General features: G+C 41.3%; 1 pseudogene; it reads right to left on the minus strand.

Annotated features, from left to right (window-relative positions):
- Window positions 1-7,232: 7,232 nt before the first annotated feature.
- LOC102487202 (60S ribosomal protein L26-like) lies at window positions 7,233-7,668 on the minus strand (annotated as a pseudogene).
- Between the last annotated feature and the right edge of the window lie 1,719 nt (window positions 7,669-9,387).

Here is a 9,387-nt window from a genome sequence, read left to right on the forward strand (position 1 = left end):
ATGGATATCCTAGACTGATGCTAGGTTTTCTTTTACAAAGGCAACAAAATAGAATTTTTTTAAGACCTGTTAATGTTTAGATCCTGTAAAGCTGTTTCCCATTAAAGGGAAATGCTTTGGAAATGTATGCCCATTTTTGTAAGTTAATCTTGATTATTTTGGAAAAAGAAGAAAAGTTTGTTTTTTTGAAGGCTAAAACAAAGATGTTATTTGTTAAAAAAAAAAAAAAAAGGAAGAAGGAAAAAAAGAAAGAGAGAAATCGGGGACCAGCAGGTGGTGTGGTGGTTAAGGGTGCTGGACATTCCCACATGGCTAACCATGGTTCGAGTCCTGGATCTGGTGACTTGCTTTCTCACTTTCCTTCTTTCTCTCTCTCTCTGTGTCTCTCTCTGGTCAAATTAAAATGAATGAATGAATGAATGAATGAATGAATGAATGAATAAAAATAAGGTTTTTTTAAAAAAAGAAAGAGAGAAATCACCCCCAAGGGAGAATAACTATGCACCAATCCATTCTCCTCCATTTTCCTTTCATGATCTTAGACACACACGCACATGCACCCCATGTGAATTTTAAGTCGCCAGGTCTGGGACTCAAACCCAGTCGGCTACATGGGAATCCAGTGACATAACCATAACACCATTTGCTGTCCCACATTTTAAGAATGCCTGTGTTTAACATCCGTAGGAATCATTCCTAAATATCTGACATTAGCTGTCTCAGCACATCACTGGCCAGGGCTTTTCTCTCTCTCATTCTCTCTCATGCACACGTACATGTGTGCACACACGCGATCATAATTTCTTTTTAAAAAAACTTTACACTAATGGAGGTTATCTTCCCTATACCACTCCTACAGTCTTCCTATTCCTTCCACTCTTACCTCCTTTGAGGACTTTATCCATGATGTAGAGTGGGGAATTCTTGAGAAAGAGCAACTTCATGGGGCCATTTTGTTGTTATTTGTTAATTTTTTCTCACCAGAGGGTGCGAACACTCACCAGAGACAGAGACAGAGAGAGTGGGAGAACCACCCCATGGGGCATGATCACTCTGCAATCCTTTTTTCTCCACTCCTCCTCCTCATTAGGGTTTTGGGCATACACACCTACTGCCAATGTGTTTTTCAGGCCACCAAGGCCAGGATGCACACAGTAGTTGGCTATGCAGAATCTTCCTCTCTCAGCTGCTGTGCTGTAGGCCAGCCCAAATTTATGGTATTTTTCCAATAGTGTTTCTCTCTTCTGTGAAAAGGTCAGACCCACCTTTTCTAGGTTCTAACACCAGGGCACAGAGAATGCTGCTGTCTCTCTGTGACCAGGCTTACCTGCTGCTCTGTGAAGGAAGGACACCCCTCAATCCCATTATGCCCTTCTGTGCTTTGCCATGCCCACCTCTGCATCTTCTGCTTGTACAAGAGAAATTTTCACTTTAAAATAAGAATCCTGAAACCACAAAATCCTATCCTAATTTCTTTTCTAGCAAGAAAGAGAATAGAGCGGAAACTGTGGGTGGCGATTAAAGATTTCCACGGTGACAGTTCCCTGGAGTGAGACACGCAGTCCCACTTTGGCAGTACCGTCCACCAAGAAGGCTTTTCACGGACATGCTGTGTCACTTGCTTCTAGTCCTGTCTGAGCCAGGATTGGACTGGCACTTTGCCTTGTTGAAATTGGCTCCGCACCTTGTTTAAGTGGGCATCCCGCCCTACTGATTGACGGGCATGAGTGCAGACATGCTAGAGAACCAGTATGCACATCGGATCAGGGTGGGAAAAGATTTCAGCCCAGAAATATCAACATGGTCCATCGTGCTGCGTTTATGTGCCAGGAACAATGAGATATCATTGTTGCAGCTCAGAGCTGGGTTTATTTTTAAATGCCCCAAATAGCTGAATAATAAGGAAGATATGCGCCCAAAGGAGGAAAAGGAAGGTGATTGACTTTCAAGAGAAAAAGCTAGTGTCTAACTCGGGTACGAGAAGGGTTTTCATCCAAGCAGTTCCTTGAGTAGAGTAACTTTCTAGCTGAGTAGTTTGGGCAGATATGGAAATCAGAGCCAGTGCCTGGTGGGGCCTCCCAGGTTAATCACAGAGGGCACAGAGGAGGGCAGATGCAGGTAACTTCTCCCAACTCAGGGAATGCCTCTTCCTGCTTGTCCTTGATGTCCTATCTGCCTCACGAGCTCGTCCAAGAGTATAACTATCAACCTGTATCTTTTGTCAGTTCCATTTTAGGGGGGTGGGGAATGAAGAGTCCCTTCATGGAAGGACAGCTCAGTAACACCTCAATGTTAGTGCAGAAAGAAACTTTACAATACTAGGAAAAGGAAGATTTTGGAGCGAGTTCTGAATGTACATTAGCACATCTTCTAGAGCTGGCAATGATCTTGTTCAAACAAACTGGTCATGAATAGCCTAGGAGCAAGTTAAATTGAAGGACTTAATCACAGAGATACTGGGTCACAGATTCAGAGGACTTGGTAAATGACCACTACACTGATAACCAGTAGAGGTGAAATTGGTACCTTGATAGAACTATAGGTCATAGCACACCATGCAAGTGTGAAATACAAAGACACTTTGGTTGACCTTCAAGAAAGCACCAATGTGAAGACTTTAAAAATACACTCTTTAATGGGGCCAATGATGCAGCAGTCAAGAGCAATTCTTTGAAAAGTTGACTCCCATGCGAAGGTTCTGAGTTCACAACTGGAGACCTCCTTGATGATCCTGGGAATGTGTGTGCCCATGATCTGGGTTTTGTTGGAGCTGGATTCTCTCTCTCTCTCTCTACCTCTCTCTCTCTCTCTCTCTCTCTTTCTTACTCACACAGAAAAAATAATAAAACAACTTTTAAAACTCCCAGTACCTCACACTTTGAATTTGTACATCATTATTTGAATAATTGACCCATACTTTTATGGGTCCATAGAATATGGACCCATATTTTTAACCTCCTTCAATTTTTGAACCAATTCCATTTAATTAACAATTTAATTTCTTCACACAGTAGAGATAACAGGAATCATTGTTCTGACTCCAATTTTACATAATTGCTTCCCTCCTGATTAAAACAATGCTTCATATTTTTCTAACGTTTAAGTCATAAAGTCAAGATGAAGAACTACATAGTGGCCAAAGTTGATGTGATCATGCTTGACTTGCCTTTACTTTCTCTCTACTTTTTAATTTGTTTATTTCATTTTTATACCTTGCTGTCTTATTTTTTTCAAAATGAAGTTTTCATTTTTGCATGTTTTCCTTTTTATTAAAAAAAATCCATCATGTCTTTATTTCAGGAGAAAAAATTATTTTTTGGCATGGCATTTTAAAAAACTTTTTAAAAAAGTCACCTTAAAAGGAACAACATCAGGGTGGGATAGTAGGAACCAAACTAAAAGCTTCTCAGTCTCAGCTAAATTAAAATGATCGGAAATAGGGTTATTTTGCTTTTACCACAAGGCCCCCATTATTTACTTGAAACCAACAGAGAACACTGAATTCAAGAACAAAAGCCAAAAGAAAACCCTTTGTCTTATACTTGGAGATGGCATTGAAAGAACAGGAAGAAGAAAGTCGATTGAATTGCTATTCATTGAAAGGTAAGCAAAATCATTCAGGGGTTTAATGGTTCTGCTTCTAAGGTCTTCTAATTTCAGATGTCCACTAAACTTCTTGCATAGAATCAAGTGACCATAACTCACGGAAGTGAGCATTAGAATGATTTATGCATGTTGATTTTTTCCTTAGCTTAGATTCAAATGGCATAAATTTTGATAGGTCCAATCAGCTTTCTAAACTGACTGCCATCCCACTCTTCTCCACACAAACAGTCCTATTCACAAGGAGCTTAAACAAGTTCCAGGGTGGTGGGAGCGGTGGGTGAATTTTTCAAGCATTTTCTCTTCATGGTTAATTAAAGGTAGTAGGGTAGAAACAGGTCATTTTCCTCTTCAGTTTTCCTCATGTAATTTATTAATTTATCCTGCCTAATGAACTTTACAATTCTTTTATTTTTAATTGCCAGAGGATGTGCATTTGTGGGGGAAAGGGAGAAAGACAGAGATAAAATACTCCCCAATGGAGCATGGTCTCACCACAATCCTTGTAAGCTTTTCTTTCTTCTTTCTTCCTTTTTTTTTTCTTTCTTTCCTTTACTTTTTTTTCCAAATGTGCTGTCTTGTGTGCTAAAGAAGTTCCATTTTGTAGATAACCTATCAAAAGTCTTACATAATTCCTAGTTGAGTCTTCAACTTGATCATCTCCAGTTTTCCTGGGGCCAGGTGACTCTGAGGGCACCTGATAAGGCTAGTTCTGCAAGTGCTGGGAAAACATAAGCATATATTCCACTACGAGGCTGAAGAAGCTTCCTGGAGTGATACTGCAGAAACTGTAAGTTGGAAAAAAATAAACAGGAAACAGTAAGAAAAGAATGGGTCTATTCTCTCCTTTCAAGCTGTTCACCATCTCCCTCCTTCTCCACTTCTCTATCCCATCAGGATTGGGGGCACACATGTACACATACCTGGTATTTTTTTAAGCTACCAAGGCCAGGATTCAAACCCAGGTTGCCCATGTGGAATCTGGTTCCTTATGTTTAACTGGTGTACTACAGGGATGGTCCACATTTAAAATTCTAATTATGGAATTCTGTAGCATCCCAAATGCTACTCAGGAAGAGTGTTCTGCCTGACTTTTACCTCCATGGTTTCTGCTTCTGAAGCAGAGGTACCTCTGTGACTCATTTCATTTTGAGTGTTTTCTTTCACAATGCTGACTTCTCACATAATCAGTGACCAGTCTATATGGAAGAAGAAATGATTATTTTTCCTCCAAAGACATCATTCTCTATAGCACTGAACTCCAGCATTTCCAATACAAATCCCTGTGTTTTTCAGGCACATTCCATCGGATTCACAAGTCTATTACTTGCATTTTTACTCAAGCATATCCTGAACATGACTTGACTCAGCACAATGGCAGCTGGCTGGAGGAGCCCATAATTAGTCTGTTGCTGTAGACTGGAATTTGTGGAGAGACTCTTTGGTACCTGAGACCCGTATCCATTTCCTAGCACTGTCACAACAAAGCACTACCAACCAGGTGGCTTAGAAAACCAGAAATGCACTGCCTCACAGTTCTGTAGGTTAGAAGTTCAAGACCAGGTGCTGACAAGGCCTGCTTCACTGTCTGAAACCTGCCTGGGAAGGATTCTTCCTTGCCTTTTCCACTTCTGGTGGCCCCAGACATTCCTTGTCTAGGTCAGAGTAACTCCAGTCTTCATGTGGGCTTCTCCCCATGTCTCTTCACATACTCCCTCCTCCATGCGTGTCTGTGTTCTTGACAAAATTTTCCCTTTTTATAAGAATGCCAGTCATATTGACCTGGTTGACCTTACTGAACTTTACAGTATTTGTAAAGATTCTAAATAGGGTTCAAAAGTACAGGGGTGGGGGGTAAGACTTCAGCCTATCATTAGGGAGAGGACACAATTTAACTCATAATGCTTCCTCTTGACCTTCCAGCATGCTGGCCCAGGCCATCTGCATTCATTCAACGAGAAAGTTTAATTAAAGACCCACTACGTGCCACACACTGAGAGGCATAGGAGGCAGAGCTTTGAAGACCAACACAGTCTCTGCCCTCATGAAATGTGTTCTGTAACAGCAAAGGCAGGTGGTAAACAAATAAATAAGGTGTGGTACATGTGCGAGGTAGATACTATGAGAAAAAAAAAAAAAACAAACAGGGGCTCTGATGGGGAAACACAGAGGCACTAGGAGAAGCTGCACTAGGAAGAAGACAGGGAAGGGTTTGCCAATGAGGGTGTGACTGAGGATGGGAGGATGAGGAAGGCATGGGAAGAGTGTAGTCTAGAGTTATAACAAATATGTCTATTGTCGCATTTTACAAATAAGGAAATGGAATCTTTGAGAAAATCATTGGAGATTGCGTGGCCAGTGAGTGGTAAAATTAAGATTTAGATCTGGGTCTCTGAGACCCCAAACAATTCCATTTCATACCCTACACACTTGTACAGCTGTTAGATCCGGCAGAGGTCTGGGCAGAAGAAAAGAAAACCTGGGACACTTAGAGGCGGAGGCTGTCTAAGGCCATAGGGGTGCAATGTGGTAAGGACAGGGGGGCTCATATGTGCCTTGAAACAAGGTCATGGCCAGAAAAGCAGCGCCTTGCAGGCTACTGAAGCCCTGAGGATACGGTTTACAGTGCAATGGGAATCTGCTAGATTCAGGCAGTCAGGACACAATATATGGGGTTTTTAAAAAATTATTTATTTGATGTTATTATTATTATTAATTTGATTAGAGAGAGACAAAGAGAGAAAGTGAGTAATATATATATTATATATATTATGCAATATATATGCTATATATATATTTTTTTCTCCATGAGAGAGAGAGAGAAACAGAGACAGAAGCAGAGAGAGACAGAGAGACAGGCACTTCCAACAGGGTCTTCATACTATGAATTGTCTCAGCCAGCCAGGATCATGAGCATGAACATATGTGCACAGGGAGACATCAGTACACAAACCCAGAACCTTTCCAGGGGGCTTCAGCTTTGCAGAGCATCGTAATCACTCCACCACAGCTGGCTCTTCTTGGTAGGGTTTTTATCGCTTCCTATGAGATGCTATAGAAAATTTCCTTTAGAGCTAACATCATTTTGATTGTAGTCTAGAGTTATAACAAATATGTCTATTGTCCCATTTTACAAATAAGGAAATGGAATCTTTGAGAAATAATAATTTGTAGGAGATCACATGGCCAGTAAGTGGTAAAATTAAGATTTAGATCAGGGTTTCTGAGAACCCAAATAATTCTATTACATACCCTACACACTCTTACCTGATGTTCTTCTGAGCAAAGTAAGAAGAAAATTAGCCACTTAAGGGTCAGTTTGTGGCATGATGACTAAGGCAGCTAGATCCCACATGGCTGACCATACAGTTCAAGTCCCAGACCTGGTGGCTTGAAAAATACCCTGGGCACATGCAAATGCCCAAAATCCTGAAAAGGAAAGAGACACGGAGAAAAGATTGCAATGTGACCACCCCCGCGGAGGTGCTTTCTCATGCTCCCTGTACCTTCTCTCTGTCTCTTTCCAGTGAGTCCTTGCACTCTCTGGCAATGTGTGTTTTTTGTTTGTTTGTTTTTGTTTTTGTTTTTGTTTTCATTTTAGCAGTTTTAAATAAGGATGGTATATAAGATTATTTTAATCCTGCATCTTCTCGATTGTTTCTTCCTTATATTTGCCCTTTTCCTTTCCTGCTTGGCGAGACTTGGCTTTCCGTTCAAGGATCTTTTGGCGGCCTTTGACCAGCTTTAGTCTAGTGGTAACCGCCTTGCTGAGATGAATCCCCACATGGCCTATTGTGCCTTTTCCCACTGCACCTGCTCAATATAGATGACATATTTCTTCCTGTAAACTTGGACCACTTTGCCAATTTGCTGACCTTCATAGTGTCCTTGCACAACCTGAACTTCATCATCCTTTTGGATGGACATCGATTGCACGTTGTACTTCTGCCTCAGCTCTTTGGAAAGAGGGGAAGACATAATCTTCCTTCGGATGTGGGAAGATGCATTGAAATGCCTTTTATGGTTCTTGCTTCCGTCAGAAGTCACAAAAAGATTGAACTTCATTTTGGCTGCTGCCGCTCTGGCAATGTTTTTAAAAAGAAGAAAGTTAGTCAGTCGCGCATACATGGAATGCCTGGGGCCGATGTTGGACTTCACTTGGAGAAACCCTACTACCTTTAGCCACAGGAAAATGGCTGCTGCTGTCTCCTCGTGCAGATGTTGGCACTGCAAAATACGACTTGCCTGCCACTCACTAATAAGGCATAAAGATGTCTGTGTTTTAAATATCCTCCTTAATCATCCAGATCAGAAGAGGGATGGGACAGAATGAAAGGGGTTGGTGACTGACACCAGGTGTGGTATAAGCCTCTTGCAAGTTCAAGCTCTAATATGGGGCTGGGTAAAGCTCTAGTTCTGATCAATGCCAGCCATATTTGCTATCAGGAATGAGGTCATCCACTTCCGGTAAGAATTGCTGTCCACTACAGATAACCGCTTCTTGATAGAGACATTTCTTTCTTGTTCTCTGACCTGCTTCTAGGAGTGATGAATACTACAACAGGCTTTTTGTGTGCTTGTCCAATGTGGGAAACTCGACTGCATAATTTGAGGTAGTAGAGGAATGCATTTGTGCTGTCCCTTGTTAAGAAAAAAGAAAAAGAAAAAAAAAAGAGAGAACATTGCAGAGAAAATAACAGCTACCGTGACTGGTTATTGTAAGAAGATTTTATTTAATATTCTCTAACATTAATATGAAATGACAGCAAGTACACAACAGGTAAGGAGTGTCTGTGGGTATAAGGGAATTATTGGTCAGACTTACCTGTTATGGGAAAGAAAATCAGTAAAGCTCCCCCCCCCAAAAAAAAAAATAGACCAGGAGAAGAATCTTTCTTCTTTTCACATGGAACGATTAAGGAGAGCATTTCACAGAACTCAAGAGGGAATGAATACAGGAATTGATAGGGTTGGCTCTGACAGGCAGTCGGAGAGAGGAAATCCAAATGATATGCTTTCATCGCTCACACCTTGCAGAGATCTGAAGTTTATGGCACAGAGAGGCTGAGAAGGCCTGAAGATTGAGCGCTGGGAATCAGAAATCAAACCAACGTGCCATGGGTTTCGAAGAGTAGATTGCCATGAGGAAAAACATAGTTGCCAAGTCCAAGTTAATTTTTTGAAAGAGAGGAAAGAAAGAATAAAGAAAGAAAGAGAGAAAGAGAAAGAAAGAAAGAAAGGAAAATGAAGAAAAGCAACTGATCATTGTACACAGGACCCAGCCCAGACAGGAACTCAAAGTTCCCACTGGAGGTCCATCCCAATGGCGCACCAGGCAGCAAACTAACTGCAGCGCTGGAAGCTGTATGGCTGTCCATGGATTTGGATCCCCAGGTTGGCCTGAAAACATGGTGGGCCTGTGTGCAAGTGACCAAGATCCTAATGAGTTGGGGGATTGAGGAAAGGGATGGTGGTGTGATGGGACCTTGTAGAGGATGCTTCTCTTTCTTTCTCTCTCATGCTCACACAAATTCTATCATAAATAAAATAAACTCTAAGAAGAAGTGTCCCACCAGACTCTAATTATTTAGCATTCTCACAACATGGCCCAGTGGAAGATTTATCTACAGTGTTAGGAGTGTTTTTCTCCACAATGCTACTCATACCCCTCCGTACACAAGAGTACTCACTGCAAGGAAAACCTGAAACATGGAAAAGGGAACAGAAAGTATACTAATGTCAGAGTTTTCAAAGTACTTTCTTCTTGGCCAAAAACCTTCTAGC

Source organism: Tupaia chinensis, unplaced genomic scaffold, assembly GCF_000334495.1.
Source record: "Tupaia chinensis unplaced genomic scaffold, TupChi_1.0 Scaffold000098_3, whole genome shotgun sequence".
NCBI lineage: Eukaryota > Metazoa > Chordata > Mammalia > Scandentia > Tupaiidae > Tupaia > Tupaia belangeri.